Raw genomic sequence first — 19,246 nt, 5'->3', positions numbered from 1 at the left:
TTATATACTTTTCTATTCATTTTTATGTTACATATGTCCACAAAAACATTGTTCAAAAAAAAAAAGGGAAAAGAATAACAAAAAAAATAATGTCAAAAGGAAATGAATAAAAAAAATAATGAATAAAAAAGGAAAAGAATAAAAAAAAATAATAATGTTCAAGCACTGTGCATGACTATTGCATAGTGTTTCCCATTAGGAAATGAATAAAAAATAAATAATAATGTTAAGCAACAAATATTACCGTTGCACAGTGTTTGCATTGTCCAATTAGGTGGACCAATCATTCACAGGCACACTACCCAACAAGCCGCAACATGTCTTCATGCTGCTATGTTAGTTTGGAAGGATAAAAGAGTCATTTTAGCATTTGTAATAATATTATATTATACATTTTTTTGTAAAAAGACAAAAAATTATCCTAAACAACCATCTTTTTCCTCAACTTTAGTTTAAGGTCCTATCATATCATCATATTCATAAAGACAAACCTAATGTGCCAATACTATATGAGAATTGCTGTACATTACTTGATTATTATTATTATTTTATAGGGGTATTACCCTCGAGTAATTTTGAATTTATTATATATTTATAAAAAAAATAACAATTTTTATTATTAATATTTATAAATATTTTCATTAATTTGTAATTATTTTTTTAAAATTTTACTGATGTGATATTTTATAGCGATTCCGGTTTTGACCTGACCTTTGTTGTACCCCTAGCTCAGGTTTCATGGCTTTGTGTTATTGTCCATCTCTTATTCCCCTTGTTTCCCTTAAGCTTGTCTTTCGGATGGGTGTGATTGTGTTTGGGATAGGTTGGTTGCTTGTTTACCAAACTCTTAATGCCCAGATTTTTGCTCCTCCGCTTGAGCGACACTTCTTGTGCTCGAGCGGGCTTTGCAAACTCTCAGCACTTTTGCAAGTCTGCAAAATTACTAGGCGAGTGTATTTTACGCTCGAGCGGTTCTTTCTGCGCTCGAGCGGCCACTTCTTGCGCTCGAGCGGTTGGTCTAGTGTTTGTAAAACTACTGGATGTGTGTATTCTGTGCTCAAGCGTCATTCTTTGCACTCGAGTGGTGATGGTCTTCTTCATTGTGCCTTGGCGCTCGAGCATCACTTCTTGCGCTGGAGTGAAACAATTTATTGTGTTTGACACTCGAGCGTCACTTATTATGCTCGAGCGGACTGCGCGTATATCAAATCGCGAAAGTGACTTTTTACATCACTTTTTCATATCTTTCTCCCTCAAAACCCTAGATCAGGAGCCTCTCTCTCTAAAACACTCTCTCTTTCTCTCTCTCTCTCTCTCTCTCTATATATATATATATATATATATTTTCACCTAGTTCTAATGATTTCTCCACCCATTTGTCTTTGTTAAAAAGAGTGAGCATCTCAAGATCTCCATTTTGATCCGAATAGAGTTGGGTTTGAGCATCTTTGAAGTTTCATCTTTGTCTTGTTTGTCTTCTCTCTTTGAGGTTGGGATTTTCTACACTTTTATATGATTTTTAACTTAGTTATTGGTTGTTGTGTAACAATGATGAGATTTAAGGCCCCGTTTGTTTTCAGAGGTAGAATGGAGGGAATTCATAGTGAGTGGATTGATAGTGAGGGGATTGATAATGAGGGGATTAAGTAAAAATTGTGTTTGTTTTGATAATAGTTGTTAGTGTAGGAATTGTTAAATTATTTTTATGTAAAATAATAAAACAAATAAAAAATACAAAAAAATCAACATTAATGTTCAAAAAAAATGCCCAACATGTAAAAAATAAAAAAAAATAATAAAATTTCTAGTCCCTTCACTATTTTTCTTGCCACCTCCACCTCCACCTCCACCTCCACCTACTCCATCTCAATTCCCCTTCCACCTCCATTTTAATCCCCTCCTCCATCCTAATCCCTTCCCCAACTCTACAAACAAACACAACGCTAAATGGGCCCCACTTCCATCCTAATCCCATCCCACCCTCTACATCCCAAAATAAACAGGGCCTAAGAGTATTTTGGGACAAACCTAGGGTTTGGGATATAAAATCAAAACAGGGGTTTCTAGTAAATGAGATATAAATGGTTATCGGGTTTGAAAATGAGGTTATATTGTGACAACATAGTCGATTTTTGGCATTTGAGTTGATATTTGAAAAAGAGGGAAGTTTGCCCTAAAATGCTTCAAATATTTATTTTGTATAAATAAATGACATTGTTATTATAAATGTGAAATTGGATGGACATTGATATAAATAGTGGAGTTAGATATGTCACACCTATGAGAACATGAATGAATTATTTGTCTAAAGATGGAATATCTGTTTAGAAATATCTGAATTGGGCTATTAGTGGAGGATAGTTATGATTGTTGTAGAAATTACATGAGGATTACATAAATTGAAACTAATCCCTTGTTGGTTATCATTGAATATGACTATGTTTTAATACATTGTATATGTATAATGTTTGGGAGGAGATAGGGGATAGACTCTATTGAATTAAGTTGGCCAGTGTGTCCAGAGTGAAAGTCCTGAAACCGAGTGTATACATGGGTGCCGATCCGCAGACGAAATTTTCGTAAAATAGCAAAACTGAAGTGTTTGTGTAATAGTTGTGTTGATTTGGGAACCACTGAGTTGTAGTCTTAGTTGGGTTGTTTGGGAGATAGTAAAGTCGACTCATAAATTGAGATGAAATAAATTAACTTGAAATGAATTGAAAGAAAATGGATTGAGTTATGAAATTTGGTTCTTTATGATCATGTAGTAAATATATGTTTTGTCATAGGCATTGTATATACACATTGTACTTATATCTTTGTTAAGATTCATATATTGTGTTAGATTGTTCCTACTGGGCCTTTGACTCACCCTATTTGGGAAAAACCATTTTCAGGAGTTGGTGATATGCCGCCACCAAGGGAATAGCTTGGAGGGAGTTTGGAGCAAGAGTTTCCTTTTGTGTATTCTCTTCTGTATAGCCAAGGGCTTTATTTGTGTTGAGTTAGTCTCATTTTTATTGTAACCAGGCAATGACTTAGAAAGATGTAAGCCTTTAGGGCATATAAATATATGTTCAGCTTTCATTCCGCTTTACTACTTGTAACACATGTTGTAGATTCATGATGAGCTATTTATGAATGTATGACACATGTGTCACTTTTTGTATAATAATTCAGATTAATGAAAGTTTATTATTTCGATTATGTGTGTTGGGTTGGATTATTGTAATTATTTCGGGGCATTACATATTTCATCTATTTTATGTCACCAATTAATTTCTTAACAATGAACTCTAAATATTCAATTTAAAGAGCAATTATTCATATTCAATTTGTTTTTATTTATTTTGCAATAAAGAAAAAGAATTTTGTATATGTAATAATATTTATAATATAAAAAGAAAACACTTTAGTTTAGTCATAAAATACAATTCCAGAGTGATTGTAATTTTTTATATTTTTTTTGTGCAAATAAAGATGGATTAATTGAAGCTATAGAAAAACAATTTCAAAAGTAGTATAAAGTATGTTGCAAACTGAATAAAATTCTATTAATTCCACTAAACCAATCTAAATTTGGGATGGGAGACCAATTCAAATATGGAATAGGATACAATATTCTAAGACTCACAGCCTTAGGAATGTTAATCTCATTTCATTCAGTCACTTAAACAAAAAGTTTTTAAGGGTTGACAGTTGGAAGAAATATAAATATCTAAACAAAACTAAGAAATATAAATACTTTCAGTTTAGGGTACATAATAAGGCCTAGGGTGTTGATCCTAGTGATAAAAATTAAATCAAGTTTAAATATTGTAATTATTTTTAGAGACTTTTTACAGAAATTTATTTAGTCTTGATTCGTCTTTTAATAGTAGAAATTCTTTAACTATAATTAATGATAAATTCACTGGAAGCAATTGATAATAATATTCTTAAACGATTGAATTCTTCTTCTAAATTAGATATATATTGCAAATTATCATTAATTTCAATATATCAAAAATTAAAAGTATAATAAATAAACATCATACTCATATTTATTAAACCGAAAGTACAGAGTAATGAAGAAACTTGCAAGAGATCCCAAACTTAGAAACAAATAGGGCAAAGCATATACAGCCTGTGACACTCACACTCACACTCGCACGTACACACACTTCCTTGACACTCATACATTGATTAAAACTTAAAAAAACTCTAGCAACATCATCCCAGTAAGAAACCCACTACAACAAAAACACACTTTAGTGGCACTATATTAGTGACATGTTTTTAAAAAAATGTCACAAAAAGAATATTTGGTGGCATGTTTTAGAAAAATGTCACAGAGCCACAAGCATACAAGGCTCTAGTGGCATTTCAATAAAGAAGTGCCACATCATTACAACAAAATGTGTGTTGGAAATGGTTTGGAAAATCTGGGTAAAAAAATGGATTTTTTCCTAACTTTGGTCTAATATTTAGGTGGGACCCGTGCGTCGATTTTTGCAGGTCTAAGTGGTAACGCGTTCTATGCCGCGTTGTGATTCACGTGGTATATTTGGTTGCTCAAAACCATTATCGAGTGAATGGAAAATTGAAGCCAAAGTGTGCTCTATAAAAATGGAGTTTTGGTGGAAATTCCTTAAGGTTTGTGTAAATGGCTTGTCCCACATTGGTTTGGTGGGAAGTTTTGAATGGGTTTATATAGCTTAGAATTATAACTTGGGGAGGGCCCCAAGGGGCACCCCAAGTTTGTAGAAGGGAGAGGTTATGGGCAAAATGGGCTAGACCCATTGGACCCAAAAATCACCACACGCGCGCGCATCGCCACTGCCGTCCGGGCTGGGCTGGACGCGGGTGCGTGGTGTGAGGTTGGGTTGGGCTTGTCCGGCCCAATACCTATCTTTTTGGGCCAAAAACATTTGAATTTAATTTTATTTTTTGGTAAAATAAAATCTAGAATTCAAATTAATTCTGGAAATAAACTGGTCCGGTTTTTCTGTACACCCAAACAGGTTCCTTCCGTTTTTATCTGTTTGAATTTTGAACCCAACAGATTTATATCTGTTTAATTCAAAACCAAACAGGTTTCATACCTGTTCAAAACAGGTTAGCACCTGTTTAATTCAAAATCAATAGCCACCACTACATCTATAAATAGGCAGCCCTCATTTGATCAGATTCACTCCAATTTTCGTCCATCTTTTGCTAAAAATCACCTCTGCATTTTGCTGCGTTTATTCCATTATTTTTTTTGTGAGAAAGAGTGTATACACTAAGTGTGTTCGTTGAACAAATAAATTGTAGTGCTGCATTTATTTGTTGTTGATCATTTCATCTTGGGAGATAGACGTCCATATTCTGAAAGCACCAAGGAGATGACGAATCTGTCTTAAGGACACAGTGTCAAACACTGGACTTGATCAGATTATTATTCGAAGAAATTAATTAAGTAAGTTGTCTAATTTTTTATTCTGTTTTATTTGTTTATTAAATCATATTTTAATTTTGTTTTTTGTAACAAAATAAAATATGTTTTTATTTATTTATTTTTATTTCTAGTTTGATTTTTGTAATCAAACATTTTTCTCTCCTTTCCTTTATTTCTTATATATTCCGTTTGTTGTTAAATACACAAACAAAATTAATTAATTACAGTGAAGATTGTCCAACAATGTTAAGACAGATCTATTTTGGTATCTTCATTGTATTTAATTTTCTATGATTTCATAAAGACATATTCTGGTTGGAAAAACAAATAGTGGTTTATGCTATTTGACAGATAGTAATAATTTACTGTCTATTTTCTTTGATAACTAGTAGTAATATACTGGTGTCATTAACAATTGCAGAATATTAATTTGTGTTACAGAAAATTATTGTGGTATTTTATTTTTCTAGTTTTAGTAACAAGGAAAATAAAATTATTTTGTATTATAATTTATTTTATGGTTTTAGTAACTAGAAAATTAATTTGTGTTTTAATTTTTTCTTATTTTTGTAATAAGAGATTATGGCTACTGCAACTGGAAGTGGTACTCCGATTGTTACACCAACACCCGTCCCTATCCAGAACCATGTTCAAGTACCAATCAATCATGAAGAAAAACCGGAAAAATTTAACGGTACTGAGTTTAAGGGATGGTAGAAGATGCTGTTTTATCTTACAACTTTTAATGTGGCCCGGTTTCTCCATGAAGAGGCTCTAGCACTTAAAGAGGGTGAAAGTGATCGGCAAGTTGTCGCCGCTGTAGATGCTTGGAAACATTCAGATTTCCTGTGCAGAAACTACATCCTCAATGGCCTTGACAACATGCTGTATAATGTTTACAGTCCTTTGAAGTCAGCAAAAGAATTGTGGGATTCTTTGGAGAAGAAATACAAGACAGAGGATGCTGTCACGAAAAAATTTGTTGTCGGTAAATTTCTGGACTTTGTTATGGTAGACTCCCAAACGGTAATTTCTCAAGTTCAAAATTTTCAAATAATTTTGCATGATATTCATTCAAAAGCTATGTCTCTTAGCGAGTCTTTCCAAGTAGCTACTTTAGTGAAAAAGTTACCACCGGCTTGGAAAGATTTTAAAAAATTATTTAAAACATAAACGCAAAGAGATGACCATGGATGAACTTATTGTAAGACTGAGAATTGTGGAAGATAACTGAAAGGCTGAAAAGAAGAATGGGAAAAATCCCATTGAGTCCAAGGCTAATGTGGTTGAACAAGTTCATAAACAACATAACAAAAAGAGAAAGTTTACTGGAGATGGTCCTAAACAAGGCGACAACAATGGTAGCAAGAAGTTCAAAGGAAAATGCTATAACTGTGGCAAGACTGGACATCGAGCTTCTAATTGCCGCCACCCTAAGAAGGATCGCGGAAGTACAAGCAAGAAGACTACCAATCAGGCCAATGTAACAGAACTAGATTACATCTCTGACGGGGTGAATGACATCAACCTCTCTGCTGTGGTGTCTGAGGCTAACTTGGTTAGAAATCCCAAAGAGTGGTGCGTTGACACTGGGGTAACTCGTCACATATATGCAGACAAGAAGAAGTTCACTACCTACAATGAGGCTGCAAATGGTGAACAACTTTTCATGGGAAATTCTTCTACTTCTACTGTGGTTGGACAAGGGAAAGTGATCTTGAAGATGACATCAGGGAAAGAGCTGACCCTTAACAACGTACTGTATGTACCTGACATCTGGAAGAATTTAGTTTTTGGTTCTTTGCTAAGTAAAAATGGTTTTAGGCTTGTCTTTGAGTCTGATAAATTTGTATTAACAAAGAGTGGCATGTATGTTGGTAAGGGATACACGAGTGATGGTCTCTTCGAAATAAATGTAATGACAGTTGTACCAAAAGTTGCTATGAATAAGAATAACACATCTTTTGCTTATATTCTTGAGTCGAATTTATAGATTAGGACATGTAAATTATGATGCTTTGCGTAGATTAATTGGTTTGGATTATATACCAAAGTTTGAAATTGATCCTAATCATAAATGTGAGATTTGCGTAGAAGCGAAACTAACTAAGGCTCCATTTAAATCGGTTGAAAGGAAAACCGAACCTCTAGAATTAATTCATATAGATGTATGTGATCTCAAATTTGTTCAAACTAGAGGAGGCAAAAAGTATTTCATAACATTTATCGATGATTGCACAAGATATTGTTATGTTTATTTACTTAGAAGTAAAGATGAAGCCTTAGAAATGTTTAAACTCTACAAAACAAAAGTTGAAAATCAACTTGGTAAAACCATTAAAATGGTTAGAAGTGATAGAGGTGGTGAATATGATGCACCATTAAATGAATTTTGTGCACAACATGGCATTATTCACCAAACTACAACACCCTATTCTCCTCAGCAAAATGGAATTGCTGAAAGAAAGAATAGAACCCTAAAAGAAATGATGAATGCCATGTTATTAAGTTCAGGCTTACCACATAACTTGTGGGGGGAAGCAATATTGTCTGCTAATTATGTTCTTAATAGAATACCCCACAAGAAAACCAACTGCACTCCTTATGAATTATGGAAAGGTTGACCACTTTCCTACAAATACTTAAAAGTGTGGGGGTGTTTAGCAAAAGTTGAAGTTCCTGTTCCTAAAAAGAATAAGATTGGACCAAAAATAATAGATTGTGTGTTTATTGGTTATGCTTAGAATAGTAGTGCATATCGATTTCTGACTTATAAATCAGAAATACTTGATATAAATGTAAACACTATTATAGAGTCAAGGAATGCTGTGTTTTTTGAACATGTCTTTCCTTACAAGAAAGGACAGGAATTAAGTTCACAGAAAAGAACTTATGATTGTACACAAAGTCAAGAGACTAATGACAATCAAACACAAGAGACTAGTAATGGTCTCGACCAACATGATTTAACTGATGACGAACCAAGAAGAAGTAAGAGAGTGAAAACATCAAAATCCTTTGGTCCAGATTTCCTAACATACTTGTTAGAAAATGAACCTCAAAGCTTTAAGGCAGCAATGACAGGTCCTGAAACACTTTTGTGGAAAGAGGCTATTAATAATGAAATTGAATCCATTATGCAAAATCATACTTGGGAATTGATGGATCTTCCACCAGGTTCTAAACCTCTTGGATATAAATGGATATTTAAGAAAAAAAATGACGGCAGATGGTTCAATAGACAAGTATAAAGCAAGACTTGTAGTTAAAGGTTACAAACAAAATGAAGGTCTGGACTATTTTGACACATATTCCCCTGTGACAAGAATAACATCCATTCACATGCTTATTGCTATAGCCGCGTTGTTTAATTTAGAAATACATCAAATGGATGTTAAGACAGTTTTCTTAAATGGTGATCAAAATGAAGAGATCTATATGGAGCAAGCCAAAGGGTTTGTAGTACTGGGGCAAGAAAAGAAAGTTTGTCGGCTTATAAAATCCCTTTATGAATTAAAACAAGCACTTAAGCAATGGCATGAAAAATTTGATCATGCAATGCTTACTAATGGGTTTAAAATAAACGAATGTGACAAATGCGTCTATGTTAAAAACACTGACCAAGGATACGTCATAGTTTGTCTTTATGTGGATGACATGCTTATCATTGGAAGTAGTCAAAACATGATCAAATCAACTAAGCAAATGCTTAACAAAAGATTTGATATGAAGGATATGGGGGTCGTAGATGTTATATTAGGAATGAAAATTACTAAAACCTCTGACAGATATGCATTATCTCAATCTCATTATATTGAGAAAATTATTGATAAATTTATTAAGGATGATATGAGTGTTGCAAGAACACCTGTAGACATTAGTCTTTATTTATCGAAAAATAAAGGTGGTGCACTGTCTCAGTTAAAATACTCCTAAATCATTAGCAGCCTAATGTACCTAATGAATTGTAATCGTCCTGACATAGCTTATGAAGTCATTAAATTGAGTAGGTACACTAGCAATCCCGGAGAAGACCATTGGAAAGCGATCATTCGGGTTCTTAGATATCTAAGATTTACTCGTGATCATGGTTTGAACTTTACTCGATATCCAACAGTACTCGAAGGTTATTGTGATGCAAATTGGATATCGGATACTAAAGATTCAAAATCCACAAGTGGATATGTCTTTACTCTAAGAGGCGCTGTTGTTTCTTGGAAATCCACGAAAGAAACATGCATTGTGCGATCCACAATGGAATCCAAGTTCATTACTTTAGACAAAGCAGGAGAAGAAGCAGAATGGCTTCATCACTTCTTAGAAGACATTCCAATGTGACCAAAACCTGTGCCAGCTATTTGCATTCATGGTGATAGTCAATCTGCAATAGGTAGGGCACAGAATCACATGTATAACGGTAAGTCACGACATATTCGCCGTCGACATAATACCGTAAGGAAGTTGTTGTCAAATGGAATAATATCAATAGATTATATAAAATCTAAAGAGAATATTGCGGATCCGTTAACAAAAGGTTTGACAAAAGAGCTAGTGTATAGTTCATCGAAGGGGATGGGGTTAAAGCCTATTACATAAGAGTCGTCATAATGGTAACCCTACTTATATGACTGGAGATCCCAAGAACTAAGTTCAAAGGGACAACTAAGTTATGTGTAGCTCGCCAGAAATCACCAAGGGATTAAAATTCCCTATCCATTCCTATGGTGAGAGTGATATATGCAACATATGTTGTCTACATGGGTATACGGATAAGCTTTGCTTTTAATGATTACTTATATCTTGATTTAGGTATAAAAATCAAGACAAGTATAAAGAGATACTTACAATAAGAATCACCTATATGAGTGTCGAACTGGGGCCGGTTCTATGAGAGTGAAAGAGGCTAAATTCTCTAGAAACACTAATGAAAACCAAGAGCGTTCAAGGCCAAAATGAACACAACAGTGAGAACCACGATGTGTTAGAAGATATTTTGTGTGAAATCTATTGTCTTGGCTTACACAAACGGCTGAACAATTCAAGGCATCGCGTCCATTGGTTAGCCAGTAAGTCCGATAGGTTATCACTACGGAAGGTTCAAGGCCAAAAGCTACCTATTCTGATGCAAGATATTTTCGACTTATACTTTTTCGATAAAGTCTGCATATTGTTGCATTGCTGTTGTCATCAAATTCCATTCATGTGGGGGATTGTTGGAAATGGTTTGGAAAATCTGGGTAAAAAAATAGATTTTTTCCTAACTTTGGTCTAATATTTAGGTGGGACCCGTGCGTCGATTTTCGCGGGTCTAAGTGGTAGCACGTTCTATGTCGCGTTGTGATTCACGTGGTATATTTGGTTACTCAAAACCATTATCGAGTGAATGGAAAATTGAAGCCAAAGTGTGCTCCGTGAAAATGGAGTTTTGGTGGAAATTCCTTAAGGTTTGTGTAAATGGCTTGTCCCACATTGGTTTGGTGGGAAGTTTTGAATGGGTTTATATAGCTTGTCCAACAATTTAATAGCATCAATTTATGGAATTTTATAAAAGAATGACACAAGAAATTGTTTTAATGACATTTTTCAAAAGATGGCACTAAACTCTAGTAGTAATGGCATTTTTTTTAAAATGTCAGTAAACTAGATAGATGGAAGTTACTTTTTATGGCATAAAGTGAAAAGTGTCATAGACAAATATTTTATGGCATTTTGAGAAATGTCACTAAACCAAAAAAATTTCCAAGCTATCTAATGTCATTGTTTGAAAAAACAAAAAATGTCAAATTGAACCGCTTAACCTTTATTTGCTGGCTCAATGGTTTCTCCAAAAATTCTGAATGTGCTACAAACGAAAGCAGTGGAGACTCTAGCTTCAACATGTGGCTGTTGCCTCTTCTCTGCCTTCTACCTTGTCTAAAAGAAGTTGCATGGATATGTGTATGTAAGAGAAGAGGTAAAATTGATCTCTAAGATGTGGCTATGGTTTTGCCCCAAAATCTATAGATATAATACAGATAATTGTGGGAATTGGTTGGACCTCCAAATTGGACAAGCGGTGTGTCCATGTCCTTTGTATCAGATGCTTAGATGTAGAAAATTATATATATATATATAGCTCTTCATTCTACTATTAGGTGTCATCTGCAGCAAACCAAAAAATCTAGTATGTTCTCCTCTGTCTCATCTTATCTTCAATGATGTATTTGATTATGTCTTCTGCAATTCATTCATACTCTTGTTTTATTCATATTTGGTTCCCTTTAAAATTGGCCTACCATGTGTTTGCCAATATGTCTAAACCATAAAAAATTTCATAATAGGGAAAAAAGTAATAAATTAGCATTAACCGTAACTAGTAATTGTCATAAGAAAATTCCATTGGTTAGTAATGTAGATATCCGCATAGATCCTCACTACTCATCACTTATTATTGGAATTTTTTTTTGTTGGGAGATATTCATATATTTGTTGTTAGGATGCCTACTGTGTTTCTTTATGGTTGAGATGTTTTCATGCCTACACTGAGATTGAATGGAAATGGGAACAACAGTTGCATGTTATTTTCTCATTCTCTGATGAATGGCTTTCTTACATCTGATTTTTTTTTTTTTTTGTAACTCGAAAAATGATGAGCGATGAAATCTTTGCCTCTTATTATCTGGCTTGAATATTATTGCATTAGAATTGAAAGCTAATGTGCTTCAAGATTTAGTGATTCTTGGTAATCAACAAACACTATGGCGTAGTTCTGAGTGATCCTGCTGGAGTGTCATTGTGAACTATATACAGTTTTTATTAACTTTGTGAGCAGATAGTATCTTAAACCACTTCACTAACCTTTATTCTTCAAACATCCAAGGTGTAGGAGGGCTCACCACATGGGTTCTAATTCTAAATCAGTTGTTGATTTCATAGAAGGTTCATCAGGGGTTCATTTTTGGATGGATTGGAGCTAAGAAATTTAGAGGCGGAGCAATGAAAGCAATGATAGTATGTATCAAATAATTATCTCTTCATTTGAACTTGTAGATTAGTTAAAATTGCTACATTATAGTGTTGAGTGATTGAAATGTATATATTAAGTCATGTTTAATGCAACCTTATACGATGAAATAAATGAGAGGACTACTTTAAATGCAAATTTATCAAATCAGGGCCCAAATGATACATTTGGACAAGTGATGGGTAAAGAAAAACATGAACGAGTTCGCATGTATGGATTAGGTATCTCCCCGTTTAATTTATGGAGAGACACATATGGTCACAAAGCAAACCAAGACACAACAATGGATGCTATGGAAGCTAAAAATTCGGAGCTAAGGTCCAAAGTTTCCCATGTTAAGCATGCTCTGAATAACTTGACAAACACATCTAACCAAGTAATTGTTTTAGTAGAATTTATAAGTTATTAATGTTTTCCTACACACACACACACACACACACACACACACACATATATATATATATATATATAAACATACATATATCTATGTGTGTGTGTGTTTGTAAAATTAATTAGTTCATATTTGGTTACGTCATAACAACTTCTAGTCGTCTTGACATGGCAGCTCGACATTAAGTATGGTCCTTGTCATCGATACAAGATGCCTCTCTTACTCAGGTACCTATTGAGAGCTAATCATATATATTGCATTACTTCCAGCTTTACTTTAGAATAGCATGCAAAACTTGTCTTACAATTAACCAAGGAATGAATATTGTAGACCTAAATTTCATTGTTTAAATCTAGACAAAATGTGTTACATAGTAAAAATCATGACTTGACGAAGCTTGTGCTTTTTAATTTTAATTTTATTTTTATTTTTATTTTTATTTTCTTGTGAAGTTTCAACAAGACATCTTTAAATCATTTATTACCGCATGGGCTCTTTCTGATTCCCTCAAAACCTTGCTTGAAAGCAATTAGTTGATTGTCATTTTTCACAATTACATTTGATTTACATTGTTGAGTAACATTGATAATGGACATGGTTTTGATTGTTGTTGATTGGTGCCTTTGGTTGTTATTGATTTTTAAGCTATTATTTGATATGGTCTAAAGACTTACGGTAGTTACTTTTATATAATTTGTTGTAGTGTGGTGAACCAATTAAGTGATTAAACCATATGGCTTGCTTATCTACTAGAGAAATACATATCACTTTCAGTTGTGATCATCTTTACTCTGCCACTTTGTACTAGTTTATTTTTTCAAAATTATTTATTAATTGTAAATATATAATTACTTAAGTTGTTAAATCTTGATTTATAGTTGGGAGACATAGTTGTTCTAAAAAGTATCATTAGGCCAAAAGAAATAGTTGCAATCCGAGTACTTAAAAGCACAAATTCATCTAAAGAAATAGAAGGGGAAGAACTAGGACCTGACTATTGGGAGGTATATGTTCAAGTGCCAGTCAAACTAATGAGAGCTTGATCCGATCATATGGACTTATCAAAACAATTGGACAAGCTATTGGAGCTCATGTTGCTTGGTCTGCTCTATTTGTAGTATATTTCTTTCGTAAATACTAATTTCATTAACAAATTTATATTAACTTAATATAATTTCAATTACCTTTATTGTTTATCTTTTGGATGCAGATTTCACAAGTTATGAATGCTAGCCGAGAATATTTATACAAGTGAGGTTGAGAATTTGGGAACTGAATTTGTTTTCATAATTTGTCTCTCCGGAAGATGGATATCACTATGGCTTTTCACAACTTATGGTTGGAATAATTTTTTTTGCTTTAACTTTGTTAGAGTGGTAGAATATTTTATAATTCTGATTATGATTCTTATTATAATATAAATAAACTTATATTTTTAGATTAAAAAATGATTGTGGTTTGAAATTTTGTTTTTGTTTTTGATGTGATGATCCTATGGTGGTAATATTTATTTATTATTATGAAAATATTATAGGATGAATGGGTGTCAAATTAATATAGGATGTGGCAATTAATATTCAATTTTTTATATAATCGATTCAATTTTTAAAAGCATTTACGCATGCTTAGTTGTGGCTTTTAAAAGCGTCAATGAAAAGAACATATAAGTGGCATTTTGTAGTAGTGGTAGTAGCTTTGCAAAGTGTCACTAAAATAAGCTCCAATGACACTTATATCCATTTAATAGCACAAATGAATTGGATTTAGTGGCATTTATGAAATTGTTAAAAATACCAATTGTGGCATAACAAGCACCATTAAAAGTTCATATAGTGGCATTTTTTAGATTGTAAGTCTTCTTTAATGGCACTTGATAGAGTTACGAATAGTGTCTACCATGACATTAAAGTGTCACTAAAACTCTTTAGCCTTGATGGTGTAATGACACTTACAAGTGTCACTAAAGTGTCACTTTCCATGACATTAAAGTGTCACTAAAACTCTTTAGCCTTGATGGTGTAATGACACTTGCAAGTGTCACTAAAATGTCACAAAGTCTTTTTTTAATGGCGCTTGATAGTGTCACAAATAATGTCTATCATGACATAAAAGTGTCATTGAAAGTCTTTATCCATTATAGTGTAGTGGCACTTGCAAGTATCACTTAGGTGCCACTAGTATCTACCGTGATACGGGTATAAATGACACTTGTTTAAAATGTCACGAGACTGAAAAATGTCATTAGAAGAATAGTTTTGTGACACTTGCAAATGTCACTTAACTAAGAAAATGTTGTAGTGACTATTTCTCTAATAAGTTTAGTCTAAGCATACTAAGAATTTACATTAGGGTTTACTAGGACATCAATAACATCATCATATTCACAAGCAACAACCACCACCTGTTTGCTGACATTGTGACCGGCAAAAAGCCCAACAAGAGCTGCTTGGGCACTCTCTAGGCCTTCAGCTATGTCTTCCACGTATGTGATTTTTCCTTCTTTTATCTGGGGCAAGATCATGTCCAGAAACTTCGGATACATGTGATAGCAATCGAAAACTACAAATCCTTCCATACGGACTCGTTTTGTGATAAGACAGAACAAGTTGTGAACGCCTTCAGGTTGTTCAAAGTTGTATTGTGAGATCATACCACACACCTCAATACGACTGCGGAGTCTCATGTTGAGAAGTATTGCATCAAGCATCTTTCCTCCAATATTTTCAAAGTAAATATCGATGCCATTTGGAAAGTACTTGGGAAAAATTTTAATCAGAGGGAAACATAATGAAGGTGTTGAATTTGGGAAAATTGAGATTTAAAAGAAAGAAAAGAAAAAAAAAGACCAACACTTTTCTGAAGAAATATATTGTTTGTTAACGTTGCCAATTCCTTGTTTTCTGGTAGATGGGTGGTGGCAGCAGTAGATGGTGGCCAAACGTGGAGGAGGAGGAAAGAGTGAAAATTTGTTTTGAAAACAAGTGAACACCATGTTTTCATTTCCAAAAAAAGTGAAAAATTTAAAAGCAATTCCATTTTTTTTTTAAGGAAAACAATAAACCAAATAAGTTTTAGTTTCTAGTTTTCAAAAAAAATAAAAGAAATGCAATCTTCAACAAACAACCCCAAGGAGCTGAGTTTTGGACACCATCTATTTTATACAAGGTAAGTCAAAAGGTTGCTTGTAAAATTTCATGCTTTATTCACGAAGGGGCATTCCCTGAACAAGGTTGTCCATACTAGTATCCATTCTATCCAGCAAAGTACTCAGGCTCTAAATCTTTTAGTGTTGTTATGTATTTCTATACAAGAACATGAAATGCTCACCTTTTCAAAGCTGCTTCCAAGTCCTCCTCTTTATAGTTAAAAGCTTCATCAAACCCAGATTTGTTCTTCAACAGATCAACCTTGGTTGAAAAATAGTAAAAGAAAGAGACAAAAGAACAAAAAAAAGAAGAGGCGGTGACGATGCTTGCTCTGACCCAGCATAAAATACTCTTTGGCTAAAATTTCAAAATTTGTGAGAGTTTGACAAACATGGTAGTTAAGGAAAAAGTGTCAGACCACATACATTGATTGAGCAATCAAAAAAATTCTAACCGGGCCAGCCACTAACTGGTTATTTCATCATCAATAGCATAATGAAATGTGGAGGGGCACTCACCTTTTCTTTGGTTCCAGCACTTCCGACAACATAACAGCCTAATAACTTTGCAAACTACCCAACAAGCTGACCAACAGCTCCAGAGGTAGCTGAAACGAAACATACTCTCCTTGCTTAGGAGAGCATAGCTCATAAAAACCAGCATAGGCCGTCACACCAGCCATGCCTACAAAATGCAAATTCAAAGCAACAATTGACCATCCCAAATAAAAAAAAAAAAAATACAGAGAATTTGATAAAAACACGAGTTCTGCACATCTTATAGAGGGAAACATGATAACTAAGGCTTTGAAAATTCTAAGCAATATATGCCCTCTAATGGATTGAGTTACTGACTGAACTATAACAAAATGCTTGCCTTCTATGAAATTTTAGCAATAAACTTCATAAATTGTCAAAGTGAGAATACAAAGCCATAGATCTAGAAGGGACAATGAAAAATGTCACATACTAAATTCACCTTATCCTAAAATCAAGTAAAAAATTATCTACCTTACAACAACTAATTGAAAATGTCAAATGAATGGTGGTGCATAGGACTTTAAGCAAGTGAGGTGATTCTACTTCACCAAACCAACATAATGACCACAAATGGTCAGAAGGATTAAAGTTACTTCGTCAGTTTGCAAGTTCAGCATAGTGAAGGAAAAAAAGAAAAAAAAAAGTTTTGGATAGAAATTAGTTGTAAACTAATGCTAGTATGCATGAAAAAAAATGCTATATCTATCAATCGCATTGCATAATAATATTAATAAATAGATTGAGTTGGTATATTCAATCTAATTAGTGGAAACTGCCAACCCAAAAATAAAGGAATAAGCTATTACTTAAATTAAAATATAGTAAAAGAAAATGTACTTATCAAAAAGAGAAGTAGTAAAAGAAAATAGAGTTTCATGCAAACATCTGTAATCTTGTGTGTGTGTGTGTGTGTGTGTGTGTGTGTGTGTGTGAGAGAGAGAGAGAGAGAGAGAGAGAGAGAGAGAGAGAGAGAGAGACTTCCAATGCTATATCCCCAATTTCATTCTTTAGACACCAATAGGATCCATAAATTTAGCATGTCTAGTTACAAGTTACCTAATATTCAAAATTGGACCTAAAGAAGCTTCCCAAAGACCCCATATATTGGAACAAAAGCTAGTGCACTTAATGACCCATGATGTCATTATAGAGATGCAAAATACAAAGAGGAAATTTAGCAAATATGAGAGAGCACATATTATCACTTCATAATTCCAAACTAATGCTAGTAAAAGATACTGGGAGCTCATTTTGTTCAAATGTCAAGCAGTTAGTTCTCAGAACGAACATTCTCGTAATATTAATGCCCAACCCAAATGATCCCTTGATGATCTCATTGAGTATAATTGTTGACCTTCTTAAAGTTAGACAAAAATAAGTGAAACAGAGAAAACTTCTTTCAGCTTCATGTCCTGCTAACCTCCTCAAGTAGTGATGTTGCGCAAAGATAAAATGATTCTTGTAACTAAAAAAATATAAGCGAACTTATTATTGCCTATGTTACAAAAACTCTTCAAAATAAATCAAATACCTGTGTCAGACGCCCGACAATTGGACAAGGATATGGGATATGTATCAGTTACTTTTCAATGAACACTTCTTATATGATTGTATATAACACTATTATTATGTATACATATTGTTATATAATTGCTAAAATGTCTTTTTGACGTTGTAAGTTACATATAACACCATTTTATCTCACATATTTGATTAAAAATATAAAAATAAGACATTGTTTTTTTTGCCGAGTCTTCGTACCTTTAAATTTATGGTTTAACGAGTCCAACTTGTAGATACATACCCGCACCTAACACTCATATCCAATTCTATGTAATATAGCTTATTGCACTTGCAGTAGTTGAAGTAAACAAATTAAACAAACTTACCAAGGATTCCTATATAATAAGAAAGAGGCACATTTGTATTTTGAATTTAAATACGCTCTCTAGTGCTTTAATGACACTATACTCTTCCCATCCAGTCATTCCCCCAACCAAGTCGCCTTTCTTAAAGTTTGGATGTCCAAAATCCAAAACTCTAGCCACTTCATATCCAGTTATAGGCTACAAAACATCAGTAGGAAAAGTCACTAGCAATAAAAAAAAGAAAAAGAAAAGTCACCCATGCAAACTTATGATTTCTCAAAAGACCACAAAAAATCCTAAATATTGTAGCCAACAAAACATAAACAATCACTCTATGGAAAGAAATAAAATAGACCTTTTGAGGCCCTAAATTCTGGAGATTTTTGATGGAACAAAATAAATAGTACAGGAAAATTTTAGTGTCGAATTGGTATAGCAGGAAAATTTTAGTGGATGGGTTTATTTAATTGGAATTTAAGGGTGATATGCATGTGCAATGTGCACTAACTAAAAGGATAAGAGGAAGGCCAAGCATACAAGTTGAGGCGATGAAAAAGGACATAATTCTGCCTTGGATTTAACCAGGATACAACATTGGATAGACCCAATTGGTAAAGACAAACCCTTTTTATTTCCATTTGATTAGTCTTGACTCTTACTTAGCCCGGTTTGTCACTTGGGCATAACACATTTTTATTTCCACTTTGCAGACTTGACTAGGTTGGCCAGGCACACCTTGCACTTTACCCCTAGGCAGCTTGCTCAACCAAGCCAGTCAAATTCCATATCAGCGCCGCGCCAGGCCGCCGTGCACACAGTATTTAACATAGAAAATTTAAGATAATGGGCAAATATCGATTTCTGGTGAACTCACCTAGTG

The 19,246-nt window shown here is 33.7% G+C and overlaps 1 pseudogene; it reads right to left on the bottom strand.

The window, feature by feature from the left end:
- Positions 1–15,145: 15,145 nt before the first annotated feature.
- Positions 15,146–19,246, bottom strand: part of LOC145793625 (2-alkenal reductase (NADP(+)-dependent)-like) — a 55,560-nt pseudogene continuing 51,459 nt past the window's right edge.

The sequence above is a fragment of the Camellia sinensis genome, chromosome 6, assembly GCF_055761805.1.
Source record: "Camellia sinensis isolate YWXY chromosome 6, ASM5576180v1, whole genome shotgun sequence".
Lineage (NCBI taxonomy): Eukaryota > Viridiplantae > Streptophyta > Magnoliopsida > Ericales > Theaceae > Camellia > Camellia sinensis.
Note: the sequence above shows the minus strand (reverse complement) of the source record. Positions and strands in the feature narration are given on the sequence as shown.